The sequence below is a fragment of the Gorilla gorilla genome, chromosome 8 (assembly GCF_029281585.2).
Source record: "Gorilla gorilla gorilla isolate KB3781 chromosome 8, NHGRI_mGorGor1-v2.1_pri, whole genome shotgun sequence".
Classification (NCBI taxonomy): domain Eukaryota; kingdom Metazoa; phylum Chordata; class Mammalia; order Primates; family Hominidae; genus Gorilla; species Gorilla gorilla.
Window position 1 is genome coordinate 5,901,585 of NC_073232.2, and position 18,010 is coordinate 5,919,594.

The window sequence follows — 18,010 nt, forward strand, 5'->3', positions numbered from 1 at the left end:
CCATTTGTATTAACCTGGAAATATCTACACCGCCATCTCTATGAATATGAAAGTATCTACACCGCCATTTGTATGAACATGGAAATATCTACACCGCCATCTGTATGAACATGGATATATGTACACCGGCATCTGCATGAACATGGAAAAATCTACACCGCTATCTGTATGAAGATGGAAGTATCTACACCGCTATCTGTATGAACATGGAAATATCTACACCGCTATCTGTATGAACATGGAAATATCTCCACCGCTATCTGTATGTACATGCAAATATCTACACAGCTATCTGTATATCAATGGAAATATCTAAACTGCTATCTCTATAAACATGGAAATAACTACACTGCTATCTGTATAAGCATGGAAATATCTACACCGCCATCTCTATGAACATGGAAATATCTACACCACCATTTGTATGAACATGGAAATATCTACACCGCCATCTCTATGAACATGGAAATATCTCCACCGCCATTCGTATGAACATGGAAATATCTACACCGCCATCTGTATGAACATGGAAATATCTTCACCGCCATCTGTATGAACATGGATATTTGTACACCGGCATCTGGATGAACATGGAAATATCTACACCGCTTCCTGCATGAACATGGAAATATCTACACAGCTATCTGAATATACATGGAAATATCTACACAGATTTCTCTATAAATATGGAAATAACTACAGCGCTATCTCTATAAACTTCGAAATATCTACACCGCCATCTGTATGAACATGGAAATATCTACACCGCCATCTGTATGAACATGGAAATATCTACACCGCTAACTGTATGAACATGGAAATATCTACACCGCTATCTGTATGAACATGGAAATATCTACACTGTTATCTGTATGAACATGGAAATATCTACTCCGCTATCTCTATGAACATGGAAATATCTACACAGCTATCTGTATATCAATGGAAATATCTACACTGCTATCTCTATAAACATGGAAATAACTACACTGCTATCTGTATAAACATGGAAATATATACACCGCCACCTGTATGAACATGGAAATATCTACACTGCCATCCTTACGAACATGGAAATCTCTACACCGCCATCTGTATGAACATGGAAATACCTACACCGCTATCTGTAGGAACATGGAAATATCTACACCGCTAACTGTATGAACATGGAAATATCTACACCGCCATTTGTATGAACATGGAAATATCTACACTGCTATCTGTATAAAATTGAAATTATCTACACCACTATCTCTATAAACATGGAAATATCTACACCGCTATCTGTATAAACATGGAAATATCTACACCGCTATCTGTATAAACATGGAAATATCTTCACCGCTATCTGTATAAACATGGAAATATCTGCAACACTGTCTCTATAAACTTGGCAATAACTACACCACTATCTCTATAAACATGCAAATATCTAGACCGCCATCTCTATAAACATGGAAATAGGTACACCACCATCTGTATAAACATGGAAATACCTATACCGCTATCTGCATAAACATGGAAATGTCTACACCGCCATCTCTATGAACACGGAAATATCTACACCGCCATCTGTATGAACATGTAAATATCTACACCGCCATCTGTATGAACATGGAAATATCTACTCCACTAACTGTATGAACAGGGAAATATCTCCACCGCCATTCGTATGAACATGGAAATATCTACACCGCCATCTCTATGAACATGGAAATATCTTCACCGCCATCTGTATGAACATGGATATTTGTACACCGGCATCTGGATGAACATGGAAATATCTACACCGCTTCCTGCATGAACATGGAAATATCTACACAGCTATCTGAATATACATGGAAATATCTACACAGATTTCTCTATAAATATGGAAATAACTACAGCGCTATCTCTATAAACTTCGAAATATCTACACCGCCATCTGTATGAACATGGAAATATCTACACCGCCATCTGTATGAACATGGAAATATCTACACCGCTAACTGTATGAACATGGAAATATCTACACCGCTATCTGTATGAACATGGAAATATCTACACTGTTATCTGTATGAACATGGAAATATCTACTCCGCTATCTCTATGAACATGGAAATATCTACACAGCTATCTGTATATCAATGGAAATATCTACACTGCTATCTCTATAAACATGGAAATAACTACACTGCTATCTGTATAAACATGGAAATATATACACCGCCACCTGTATGAACATGGAAATATCTACACTGCCATCCTTACGAACATGGAAATCTCTACACCGCCATCTGTATGAACATGGAAATACCTACACCGCTATCTGTAGGAACATGGAAATATCTACACCGCTAACTGTATGAACATGGAAATATCTACACCGCCATTTGTATGAACATGGAAATATCTACACTGCTATCTGTATAAAATTGAAATTATCTACACCACTATCTCTATAAACATGGAAATATCTACACCGCTATCTGTATAAACATGGAAATATCTACACCGCTATCTGTATAAACATGGAAATATCTTCACCGCTATCTGTATAAACATGGAAATATCTGCAACGCTGTCTCTATAAACTTGGCAATAACTACACCACTATCTCTATAAACATGCAAATATCTAGACCGCCATCTCTATAAACATGGAAATAGGTACACCACCATCTGTATAAACATGGAAATACCTATACCGCTATCTGCATAAACATGGAAATGTCTACACCGCCATCTCTATGAACACGGAAATATCTACACCGCCATCTGTATGAACATGTAAATATCTACACCGCCATCTGTATGAACATGGAAATATCTACTCCACTAACTGTATGAACAGGGAAATATCTACACCGCTATCTGTATGAACATGGAAATATCTACACCGTTATCTGTATGAACATGGAAATATCTACACTGCTATCTGTATGAACATGGAAGTATCTACACCGCTATCTGTATGAACATGGAAATATCTACACCGCTATCTGTATGAACATGCAAATATCTACACAGGTATCTGTATATCAATGGAAATATCTACACAGCTATCTCTATAAACATGGAAATAACTACACTGCTATCTGTATAAACATGGAAATAACTACACCACCACCTGTATGAACATGGAAATATCTACACTTCCATCCGTACGAACATGGAAATATCTACACCGCCATCTGTATGAACATGTAAATATCTACACCACCATCTGTATGAACATGGAAATATCTACACCGCCAACTGTATGAACATGGAAATATCTACACCGCTATCTGTATGAACATGGAAATATCTACACCGCTATCTGTATGAACATGGAAATATCTACACCGCTATCTGTATGAACATGCAAATATCTACATGGCTATCTGTATATCAATGGAAATATCTACACTGCTATCTCTATACACATGGAAATAACTACACTGTTATCTGTATAAACATGGAAATATCTACACCGCCATCTCTATGAACATGGAAATATCTACACCACCATGTGTATGAACATGGAAATATCTACACCGCCATCTCTATGAACATGGAAATATCTCCACCGCCATTCGTATGAACATGGAAATATCTACACCGCCATCTGTATGAACATGTAAATATCTACACCGCCATCTGTATGAACATGGTAATATCTGCACCGCTAACTGTATGAACATGGAAATATCTACACCGATATCTGTATGAACATGGAAATATCTACACCGCTATCTGTATGAACATGGAAACAACAACACCTCAATCTGTATGAACATGGAAATAACTACACCGCCATCTCTATGAACATGAAAATATCTACACCGCCATTTGTATGAACATGGAAATATCTACACCGCCATCTGTATGAACATGGAAATATCTTCACCGCCATCTGTATGAACATGGATATATGTACACCGGCATCTGCATGAACATGGAAATATCTACACCGCTATCTGTAAGAACATGGAAATATCTACACCGCTATCTGTATGAACATGGAAATATCTACACCGCTATCTGTATGAACATGGAAATATCTACACCGCTATCTGTATGTACATGCAAATATCTACACAGCTATCTGTATATCAATGGAAATATCTACACTGCTATCTCTATAAACATGGAAATAACTACACTGCTATCTGTATAAGCATGGAAATATCTACACCGCCATCTCTATGAACATGGAAATATCTACACCACCATTTGTATGAACATGGAAATATCTACACCGCCATATCTATGAACATGGAAATAACTCCACCGCCATTCGTATGAACATGGAAATATCTACACCGCCATCTGTATGAACATGGAAATATCTTCACCGCCATCTGTATGAACATGGACATATGTACACCGGCATCTGGATGAACATGGAAATATCTACACCGCTACCTGCATGAACATGGAAATATCTACACAGCTATCTGAATATACATGGAAATATCTACACAGATTTCTCTATAAATATGGAAATAACTACAGCGCTATCTCTATAAACTTCGAAATATCTACACCGCCATCTGTATGAACATGGAAATATCTACACCGCCATCTGTATGAACATGGAAATATCTACACCGCCATCTGTATGAACATGGAAATATCTACACCGCCATCTGTATGAACATGGAAATATCTACACCGCCAACTGTATGAACATGGAAATAACTACACCGCTATCTGTATGAAAATGGAAATATCTACACCGCTATCTGAATGAACATGGAAATAACTACACCGCTATCTGTATGAACATGGAAATATCTACACCGCTATCTGTATGAACATGGAAATATCTACACCGCTATCTGTATGAACATGCAAATATCTACATAGCTATCTGTATATCAATGGAAATATCCACACTGCTATCTCTATAAACATGGAAAAAACTACACTGCTATCTGTATAAACATGGAAATATCTACACCGCCATCTCTATGAACACGGAAATATCTACACCGCCATCTCTTTGAACATGGAAATATCTACACCGCCATCTCTTTGAACATGGAAATATCTACACCACCATGTGTATGAACATGGAAATATCTACACCGCCATCTCTATGAACATGGAAATATCTCCACCGCCATTCGTATGAACATGGAAATATCTACACCGCCATCTGTATGAACATGTAAATATCTACACCGCCATCAGTATGAACATGGAAATATCTACACCGCTAACTGTATGAACATGGAAATATCTACACCGCTATCTGTATGAACATGGATATATCTACACCGCTATCTGTATGAACATGGAAATAACTACACCGCTATCTGTATGAACATGGAAATAACTACACCGCTATCTGTATGAACATGCAAATATCTACACCGCTATCTGTATGAACATGCAAATAGCTACACAGCTATCTGTATATCAATGGAAATATCCACACTGCTATCTCTATAAACATGGAAATAACTACACTGCTATCTGTATAAACATGGAAATATCTACACCGCCATCTCTATGAACATGGAAATATCTACACCGCCATTTGTATTAACCTGGAAATACCTACACCGCCATCTCTATGAATATGAAAATATCTACACCGCCATTTGTATAAACATGGAAATATCTACACCGCCATCTGTATGAACATGGAAATATCTTCACCGCCATCTGTATGAACATGGATATATGTACACCGGCATCTGCATGAACATGGAAATATCTACACCGCTATCTGTATGAACATGGAAATATCTACACCGCTATCTGTATGAACATGGAAATATCTACACCGCTATCTGTATGAACATGGAAATACCTACACCGCTATCTGTATCTACATGCAAATATCTACACAGCTATCTGTATATCAATGGAAATATCTACACTGCTATCTCTATAAACATGGAAATAACTACACTGCTATCTGTATAAGCATGGAAATATCTACACCGCCATCTCTATGAACATGGAAATATCTACACCACCATTTGTATGAACATGGAAATATCTACACCGTCGTCTCTATGAACATGGAAATATCTCCACCGCCATTCGTATGAACATGGAAATATCTACACCGCCATCTGAATGAACATGGAAATATCTTCACCGCCATCTGTATGAACATGGATATTTGTACACCGGCATCTGGATGAACATGGAAATATCTACACCGCTACCTGCATGAACATGGAAATATCTACACAGCTATCTGAATATACATGGAAATATCTACACAGATTTCTCTATAAATATGGAAATAACTACAGCGCTAACTCTATAAACTTCGAAATATCTACACCGCCATCTGTATGAACATGGAAATATATACACCGCCATCTGTATGAACATGGAAATATCTACACCGCTATCTGTATGAACTAGGAAATATCTATACCGCTATCTGCATAAACATGGAAATATCTACACCACCATCTCTATGAACATGGAAATAACTACACCGCCATCTGTATGAACATGGAAATATCTATACCGCCCTCTGTATGAACATGTAAATATCTACACCGCCATCTGTATGAACATGGAAATATCTACACCGCTATCTGAATGAACATGCAAATATCTACACAGCTATCTGTATATCAATGGAAATATCTACACTGCTATCTCTATAAACATGGAAATAACTACACTGCTATCTGTATAAACATGGAAATAACTACACCGCCATCTCTATGAACATGGAAATACCTACACCGCTATCTGTAGGAACATGGAAATATCTACACCGCTAACTGTATGAATATGGAAATATCTACACCGCTCTCTATACGAAAATGGAAATATCTACACCGCTATCTGTATGAACATGGAAATATCTACACCGCTATGTGTATGAACATGCAAATATCTACACAGCTAACTGTATATCAACGGAAATATCTACACTGCTATCTCTATAAACATGGAATTATCTACACTTCTATCTGTATAAACATGGAAATACCTACAAGGCCATTTGTATGAACATGGAAATATCTACACCGCTAACTGTATGAACATGGAAATAGCTACACCGCTATCTGTATGAACATGGAAATATCTACACCATTATCTGTATGAACATGGAAATATCTACACCGCTATCTGTATGAACATGCAAATATCTACACAGCTATCTGTATATCAATGAAAATATCTACACTGCTATCTCTATAAACATGGAAATAACTACACTGCTATCTGTATAAACATTGAAATATCTACACCGCCATCTCTATGAACATGGAAATATCTACACCGCCATTTGTATGAACATGGAAATATCTACACCGCCATCTCTATGAACATGGAAATATCTACACCGCCATTTGTATGAACATGGAAATATCTACACTGCTATCTGTATAAAATTGAAATTATCTACACCACTATCTCTATAAACATGGAAATATCTACACCGCTATCTGTATAAACATGGAAATATCTACACCGCTATCTGTATAAACATGGAAATATCTTCACCGCTATCTGTATAAACATGGAAATATCTGCAACGCTGTCTCTATAAACTTGGCAATAACTACACCACTATCTCTATAAACATACAAATATCTAGACCGCCATCTCTATAAACATGGAAATAGGTACACCACCATCTGTATAAACATGGAAATACCTATACCGCTATCTGCATAAACATGGAAATGTCTGCACCGCCATCTGTATGAACACGGAAATATCTACACCGCCATCTGTATGAACATGTAAATATCTACACCGCCATCTGTATGAACATGGAAATATCTACTCCACTAACTGTATGAACAGGGAAATATCTACACCGCTATCTGTATGAACATGGAAATATCTACACCGTTATCTGTATGAACATGGAAATATCTACACTGCTATCTGTATGAACATGGAAGTATCTACACCGCTATGTGTATGAACATGGAAATATCTACACCGCTATCTGTATGAACATGCAAATATCTACACAGGTATCTGTATATCAATGGAAATATCTACACAGCTATCTCTATAAACATGGAAATAACTACACTGCTATCTGTATAAACATGGAAATAACTACACCACCACCTGTATGAACATGGAAATATCTACACTTCCATCCGTACGAACATGGAAATATCTACACCGCCATCTGTATGAACATGTAAATATCTACACCGCCATCTGTATGAACATGGAAATATCTACACTGCCAACTGTATGAACATGGAAATATCTACACCGCTATCTGTATGAACATGGAAATATCTACACCGCTATCTGTATGAACATGGAAATATCTACACCGCTATCTGTATGAACATGCAAATATCTACATAGATATCTGTATATCAATGGAAATATCTACACTGCTATCTCTATAAACATGGAAATAACTACACTGTTATCTGTATAAACATGGAAATATCTACACCGCCATCTCTATGAACATGGAAATATCTACACCACCATGTGTATGAACATGGAAATATCTACACCGCCATCTCTATGAACATGGAAATATCTCCACCGCCATTCGTATGAACATGGAAATATCTACACCGCCATCTGTATGAACATGGAAATATCTTCACCGCCATCTGTATGAACATGGACATATGTACACCGGCATCTGGATGAACATGGAAATATCTACACCGCTACCTGCATGAACATGGAAATATCTACACAGCTATCTGAATATACATGGAAATATCTACACAGATTTCTCTATAAATATGGAAATAACTACAGCGCTATCTCTATAAACTTCGAAATATCTACACCGCCATCTGTATGAACATGGAAATATCTACACCGCCATCTGTATGAACATGGAAATATCTACACCGCCATCTGTATGAACATGGAAATATCTACACCGCCATCTGTATGAACATGGAAATATCTACACCGCCAACTGTATGAACATGGAAATAACTACACCGCTATCTGTATGAAAATGGAAATATCTACACCGCTATCTGAATGAACATGGAAATAACTACACCGCTATCTGTATGAACATGGAAATATCTACACCGCTATCTGTATGAACATGGAAATATCTACACCGCTATCTGTATGAACATGCAAATATCTACACCGCTATCTGTATGAACATGTAAATATCAACATAGCTATCTGTATATCAATGGAAATATCCACACTGCTATCTCTATAAACATGGAAAAAACTACACTGCTATCTGTATAAACATGGAAATATCTACACCGCCATCTCTATGAACACGGAAATATCTACACCGCCATTTGTATGAACCTGGAAATATCTACACCGCCATTTCTATGAACATGAAAATATCTACACCGCCATTTGTATGAACATGGAAATATCTACACCGTCATCTGTATGAACATGGAAATAGCTTCACCGCCATCTGTATGAACATCGATATATGTACACCGGCATCTGCATGAACATGGAAATATCTACACCGCTATCTGTATGAACATGGAAATATCTACACCGCTATCTGTATGAACATGGATATATCTACACGGCTATCTGTATGAACATGGAAATATCTACACCGCTATCTGTATGTACATGCAAATATCTACACCGCTATCTGTATATCAATGGAAATATCTACACTGCTATCTCTATAAACATGGAAATAACTACACTGCTATCTGTATAAACATGGAAATATCTACACCGCCATCTCTTTGAACATGGAAATATCTACACCACCATGTGTATGAACATGGAAATATCTACACCGCCATCTCTATGAACATGGAAATATCTCCACCGCCATTCGTATGAACATGGAAATATCTACACCGCCATCTGTATGAACATGTAAATATCTACACCGCCATCAGCATGAAAATGGAAATATCTACACCGCTAACTGTATGAACATGGAAATATCTACACCGCTATCTGTATGAACATGGATATATCTACACCGCTATCTGTATGAACATGGAAAAACTACACCGCTATCTGTATGAACATGGAAATAACTACACCGCTATCTGTATGAACATGCAAATATCTACACCGCTATCTGTATGAACATGCAAATAGCTACACAGCTATCTGTATATCAATGGAAATATCCACACTGCTATCTCTATAAACATGGAAATAACTACACTGCTATCTGTATAAACATGGAAATATCTACACCGCCATCTCTATGAACATGGAAATATCTACACCGCCATTTGTATTAACCTGGAAATACCTACACCGCCATCTCTATGAATATGAAAATATCTACACCGCCATTTGTATAAACATGGAAATATCTACACCGCCATCTGTATGAACATGGAAATATCTTCACCGCCATCTGTATGAACATGGATATATGTACACCGGCATCTGCATGAACATGGAAATATCTACACCGCTATCTGTATGAACATGGAAATATCTACACCGCTATCTGTATGAACATGGAAATATCTACACCGCTATCTGTATGAACATGGAAATATCTACACCGCTATCTGTATCTACATGCAAATATCTACACAGCTATCTGTATATCAATGGAAATATCTACACTGCTATCTCTATAAACATGGAAATAACTACACTGCTATCTGTATAAGCATGGAAATATCTACACCGCCATCTCTATGAACATGGAAATATCTACACCACCATTTGTATGAACATGGAAATATCTACACCGTCGTCTCTATGAACATGGAAATATCTCCACCGCCATTCGTATGAACATGGAAATATCTACACCGCCATCTGTATGAACATGGAAATATCTTCACCGCCATCTGTATGAACATGGATATTTGTACACCGGCATCTGGATGAACATGGAAATATCTACACCGCTACCTGCATGAACATGGAAATATCTACACAGCTATCTGAATATACATGGAAATATCTACACAGATTTCTCTATAAATATGGAAATAACTACAGCGCTATCTCTATAAACTTCGAAATATCTACACCGCCATCTGTATGAACATGGAAATATATACACCGCCATCTGTATGAACATGGAAATATCTACACCGCTATCTGTATGAACTAGGAAATATCTATACCGCTATCTGCATAAACATGGAAATATCTACACCACCATCTCTATGAACATGGAAATAACTACACCGCCATCTGTACGAACATGGAAATATCTATACCGCCCTCTGTATGAACATGTAAATATCTACACCGCCATCTGTATGAACATGGAAATATCTACACCGCTATCTGAATGAACATGCAAATATCTACACAGCTATCTGTATATCAGTGGAAATATCTACACTGCTATCTCTATAAACATGGAAATAACTACACTGCTATCTGTATAAACATGGAAATATCTACACCGCCATCTCTATGAACATGGAAATACCTACACCGCTATCTGTAGGAACATGGAAATATCTACACCGCTAACTGTATGAACATGGAAATATCTACACTGCTCTCTGTACGAAAATGGAAATATCTACACCACTATCTGTATGAACATGGAAATATCTACACCGCTATGTGTATGAACATGCAAATATCTACACAGCTAACTGTATATCAACGGAAATATCTACACTGCTATCTCTATAAACATGGAATTATCTACACTGCTATCTGTATAAACATGGAAATACCTACACGGCCATTTGTATGAACATGGAAATATCTACACCGCTAACTGTATGAACATGGAAATAGCTACACCGCTATCTGTATGAACATGGAAATATCTACACCATTATCTGTATGAACATGGAAATTTCTACACCGCTATCTGTATGAACATGCAAATATCTACACAGCTATCTGTATATCAATGAAAATATCTACACTGCTATCTCTATAAACATGCAAATAACTACAATGCTATCTGTATAAACATGGAAATATCTACACCGCCATCTCTATGAACATGGAAATATCTACACCGCCATTTGTATGAACATGGAAATATCTACACCGCCATCTCTATGAACATGGAAATATCTACACCGCCATTTGTATGAACATGGAAATATCTACACTGCTATCTGTATAAAATTGAAATTATCTACACCACTATCTCTATAAACATGGAAATATCTACACCGCTATCTGTATAAACATGGAAATATCTACACCGCTATCTGTATAAACATGGAAATATCTTCACCGCTATCTGTATAAACATGGAAATATCTGCAACGCTGTCTCTATAAACTTGGCAATAACTACACCACTATCTCTATAAACATAAAAATATCTAGACCGCCATCTCTATAAACATGGAAATAGGTACACCACCATCTGTATAAACATGGAAATACCTATACCGCTATCTGCATAAACATGGAAATGTCTGCACCGCCATCTCTATGAACACGGAAATATCTACACCGCCATCTGTATGAACATGTAAATATCTACACCGCCATCTGTATGAACATGGAAATATCTACTCCACTAACTGTATGAACAGGGAAATATCTACACCGCTATCTGTATGAACATGGAAATATCTACACCGTTATCTGTATGAACATGGAAATATCTACACTGCTATCTGTATGAACATGGAAGTATCTACACCGCTATCTGTATGAACATGGAAATATCTACACCGCTATCTGTATGAACATGCAAATATCTACACAGGTATCTGTATATCAATGGAAATATCTACACAGCTATCTCTATAAACATGGAAATAACTACACTGCTATCTGTATAAACATGGAAATAACTACACCACCACCTGTATGAACATGGAAATATCTACACTTCCATCCGTACGAACATGGAAATATCTACACCGCCATCTGTATGAACATGTAAATATCTACACCGCCATCTGTATGAACAGGGAAATATCTACACCGCCAACTGTATGAACATGGAAATATCTACACCGCTATCTGTATGTACATGGAAATATCTACACCGCTATCTGTATGAACATGGAAATATCTACACCGCTATCTGTATGAACATGCAAATATCTACATAGATATCTGTATATCAATGGAAATAACTACACTGCAATCTCTATAAACATGGAAATAACTACACTGTTATCTGTATAAACATGGAAATATCTACACCGCAATCTCTATGAACATGGAAATATCTACACCACCATGTGTATGAACATGGAAATATCTACACCGCCATCTCTATGAACATGGAAATATCTCCACCGCCATTCGTATGAACATGGAAATATCTACACCGCCATCTGTATGAACATGTAAATATCTACACCGCCATCTGTATGAACATGGTAATATCTCCACCGCTAACTGTATGAACATGGAAATATCTACACCGATATCTGTATGAACATGGAAATATCTACACCGCTATCTGTATGAACATGGAAACAACTACACCTCAATCTGTATGAACATGGAAATAACTACACCGCCATCTCTATGAACATGAAAATATCTACACCGCCATTTGTATGAACATGGAAATATCTACACCGCCATCTGTATGAACATGGAAATATCTTCACCGCCATCTGTAAGAACATGGAAATATCTACACCGCTATCTGTATGGACATGGAAATATCTACACCGCTATCTGTATGAACATGGAAATATCTACACCGCTATCTGTATGTACATGCAAATATCTACACAGCTATCTGTATATCAATGGAAATATCTACACTGCTATCTCTATAAACATGGAAATAACTACACTGCTATCTGTATAAGCATGGAAATATCTACACCGCCATCTCTATGAACATGGAAATATCTACACCACCATTTGTATGAACATGGAAATATCTACACCGCCATCTCTATGAACATGGAAATAACTCCACCGCCATTCGTATGAACATGGAAATATCTACACCGCCATCTGTATGAACATGGAAATATCTTCACCGCCATCTGTATGAACATGGACATATGTACACCGGCATCTGGATGAACATGGAAATATCTACACCGCTACCTGCATGAACATGGAAATATCTACACAGCTATCTGAATATACATGGAAATATCTACACAGATTTCTCTCTAAATATGGAAATAACTACAGCGCTATCTCTATAAACTTCGAAATATCTACACCGCCATCTGTATGAACATGGAAATATCTACACCGCCATCTGTATGAACATGGAAATATCTACACCGCCATCTGTATGAACATGTAAATATCTACACCGCCATCTGTATGAACATGGAAATATCTACACCGCCAACTGTATGAACATGGATATATGTACACCGGCATCTGCATGAACATGGAAATATCTACACCGCTATCTGTATGAACATGGAAATATCTACACCGCTATCTGTATGAACATGGAAATATCTACACCGCTATCTGTATGAACATGGAAATATCTACACCGCTATCTGTATCTACATGCAAATATCTACACAGCTATCTGTATATCAATGGAAATATCTACACTGCTATCTCTATAAACATGGAAATAACTACACTGCTATCTGTATAAGCATGGAAATATCTACACCGCCATCTCTATGAACATGGAAATATCTACACCACCATTTGTATGAACATGGAAATATCTACACCGTCGTCTCTATGAACATGGAAATATCTCCACCGCCATTCGTATGAACATGGAAATATCTACACGGCCATCTGTATGAACATGGAAATATCTTCACCGCCATCTGTATGAACATGGATATTTGTACACCGGCATCTGGATGAACATGGAAATATCTACACCGCTACCTGCATGAACATGGAAATATCTACACAGCTATCTGAATATACATGGAAATATCTACACAGATTTCTCTATAAATATGGAAATAGCTACAGCGCTATCTCTATAAACTTCGAAATATCTACACCGCCATCTGTATGAACATGGAAATATATACACCGCCATCTGTATGAACATGGAAATATCTACACCACTATCTGTATGAACTAGGAAATATCTATACCGCTATCTGCATAAATATGGAAATATCTACACCACCATCTCTATGAACATGGAAATAACTACACCGCCATCTGTACGAACATGGAAATATCTATACCGCCCTCTGTATGAACATGTAAATATCTACACCGCCATCTGTATGAACATGGAAATATCTACACCGCTATCTGAATGAACATGCAAATATCTACACAGCTATCTGTATATCAGTGGAAATATCTACACTGCTATCTCTATAAACATGGAAATAACTACACTGCTATCTGTATAAACATGGAAATATCTACACCGCCATCTCTATGAACATGGAAATACCTACACCGCTATCTGTAGGAACATGGAAATATCTACACCGCTAACTGTATGAACATGGAAATATCTACACCGCTCTCTGTACGAAAATGGAAATATCTACACCACTATCTGTATGAACATGGAAATATCTACACCGCTATCTGTATGAACATGGAAATATCTACACCGCTATCTGTATGAACATGGAAACAACTACACCTCAATCTGTATGAACATGGAAATAACTACACCGCCATCTCTATGAACATGAAAATATCTACACCGCCATTTGTATGAACATGGAAATATCTACACCGCCATCTGTATGAACATGGAAATATCTTCACCGCTATCTGTAAGAACAGGGAAATATCTACACCGCTATCTGTATGAACATGGAAATATCTACACCGCTATCTGTATGAACATGGAAATATCTACACCGCTATCTGTATGTACATGCAAATATCTACACAGCTATCTGTATATCAATGGAAATATCTACACTGCTATCTCTATAAACATGGAAATAACTACACTGCTATCTGTATAAGCATGGAAATATCTACACCGCCATCTCTATGAACATGGAAATATCTACACCACCATTTGTATGAACATGGAAATATCTACACCGCCATCTCTATGAACATGGAAATAACTCCACCGCCATTCGTATGAACATGGAAAAATCTACACCGCCATCTGTATGAACATGGAAATATCTTCACCGCCATCTGTATGAACATGGACATATGTACACCGGCATCTGGATGAACATGGAAATATCTACACCGCTACCTGCATGAACATGGAAATATCTACACAGCTATCTGAATATACATGGAAATATCTACACAGATTTCTCTCTAAATATGGAAATAACTACAGCGCTATCTCTATAAACTTCGAAATACCTACACCGCCATCTGTATGAACATGGAAATATCTACACCGCCATCTGTATGAACATGGAAATATCTACACCGCCATCTGTATGAACATGTAAATATCTACACCGCCATCTGTATGAACATGGAAATATCTACATAGCTATCTGTATATCAATGGAAATATCCACACTGCTATCTCTATAAACATGGAAACAACTACACTGCTATCTGTATAAACATGGAAATATCTACACCGCCATCTCTATGAACACGGAAATATCTACACCGCCATTTGTATGAACCTGGAAACATCTACACCTCCATTTCTATGAACATGAAAATATCTACACCGCCATTTGTATGAACATGGAAATATCTACACCGTCATCTGTATGAACATGGAAATATCTTCACCGACATCTGTATGAACATCGATATATGTACACCGGCATCTGCATGAACATGGAAATATCTACACCGCTATCTGTATGAACATGGAAATATCTACACCGCTATCTGTATGAACATGGATATATCTACACGGCTATCTGTATGAACATGGAAATATCTACACCGCTATCTGTATGTACATGCAAATATCTACACCGCTATCTGTATATCAATGGAAATATCTACACTGCTATCTCTATAAACATGGAAATAACTACACTGCTATCTGTATAAACATGGAAATATCTACACCGCCATCTCTTTGAACATGGAAATATCTACACCACCATGTGTATGAACATGGAAATATCTACACCGCCATCTCTATGAACATGGAAATATCTCCACCGCCATACGTATGAACATGGAAATATCTAAACCGCCATCTGTATGAACATGTAAATATCTACACCGCCATCAGTATGAACATGGAAATATCTACACCGCTAACTGTATGAACATGGAAATATCTACACCTCTATCTGTATGAACATGGATATATCTACACCGCTATCTGTATGAACATGGAAATAACTACACCGCTATCTGTATGAACATGGAAATAACTACACCGCTATCTGTATGAACATGCAAATATCTACACCGCTATCTGTATGAACATGCAAATATCTACACAGCTATCTGTATATCAATGGAAATATCCACACTGCTATCTCTATAAACATGGAAATAACTACACTGCTATCTGTATAAACATGGAAATATCTACACCGCCATCTCTATGAACTTGGAAATATCTACACCGCCATTTGTATTAACCTGGAAATACCTACACCGCCATCTCTATGAATATGAAAATATCTACACCGCCATTCGTATAAACATGGAAATATCTACACCGCCATCTGTATGAACATGGAAATATCTTCACCGCCATCTGTATGAACATGGATATATGTACACCGGCATCTGCATGAACATGGAAATATCTACACCGCTATCTGTATGAACATGGAAATATCTACACCGCTATCTGTATGAACATGGAAATATCTACACCGCTATCTGTATGAACATGGAAATATCTACACCGCTATCTGTATCTACATGCAAATATCTACACAGCTATCTGTATATCAATGGAAATATCTACACTGCTATCTCTATAAACATGGAAATAACTACACTGCTATCTGTATAAGCATGGAAATATCTACACCGCCATCTCTATGAACATGGAAATATCTACACCACCATTTGTATGAACATGGAAATATCTACACCGTCATCTCTATAAACATGGAAATATCTCCACCGCCATTCGTATGAACATGGAAATATCTACACCGCCATCTGTATGAACATGGAAATATCTTCACCGCCATCTGTATGAACATGGATATTTGTACACCGGCATCTGGATGAACATGGAAATATCTACACCGCTACCTGCATGAACATGGAAATATCTACACAGCTATCTGAATATACATGGAAATATCTACACAGATTTCTCTATAAATATGGAAATAACTA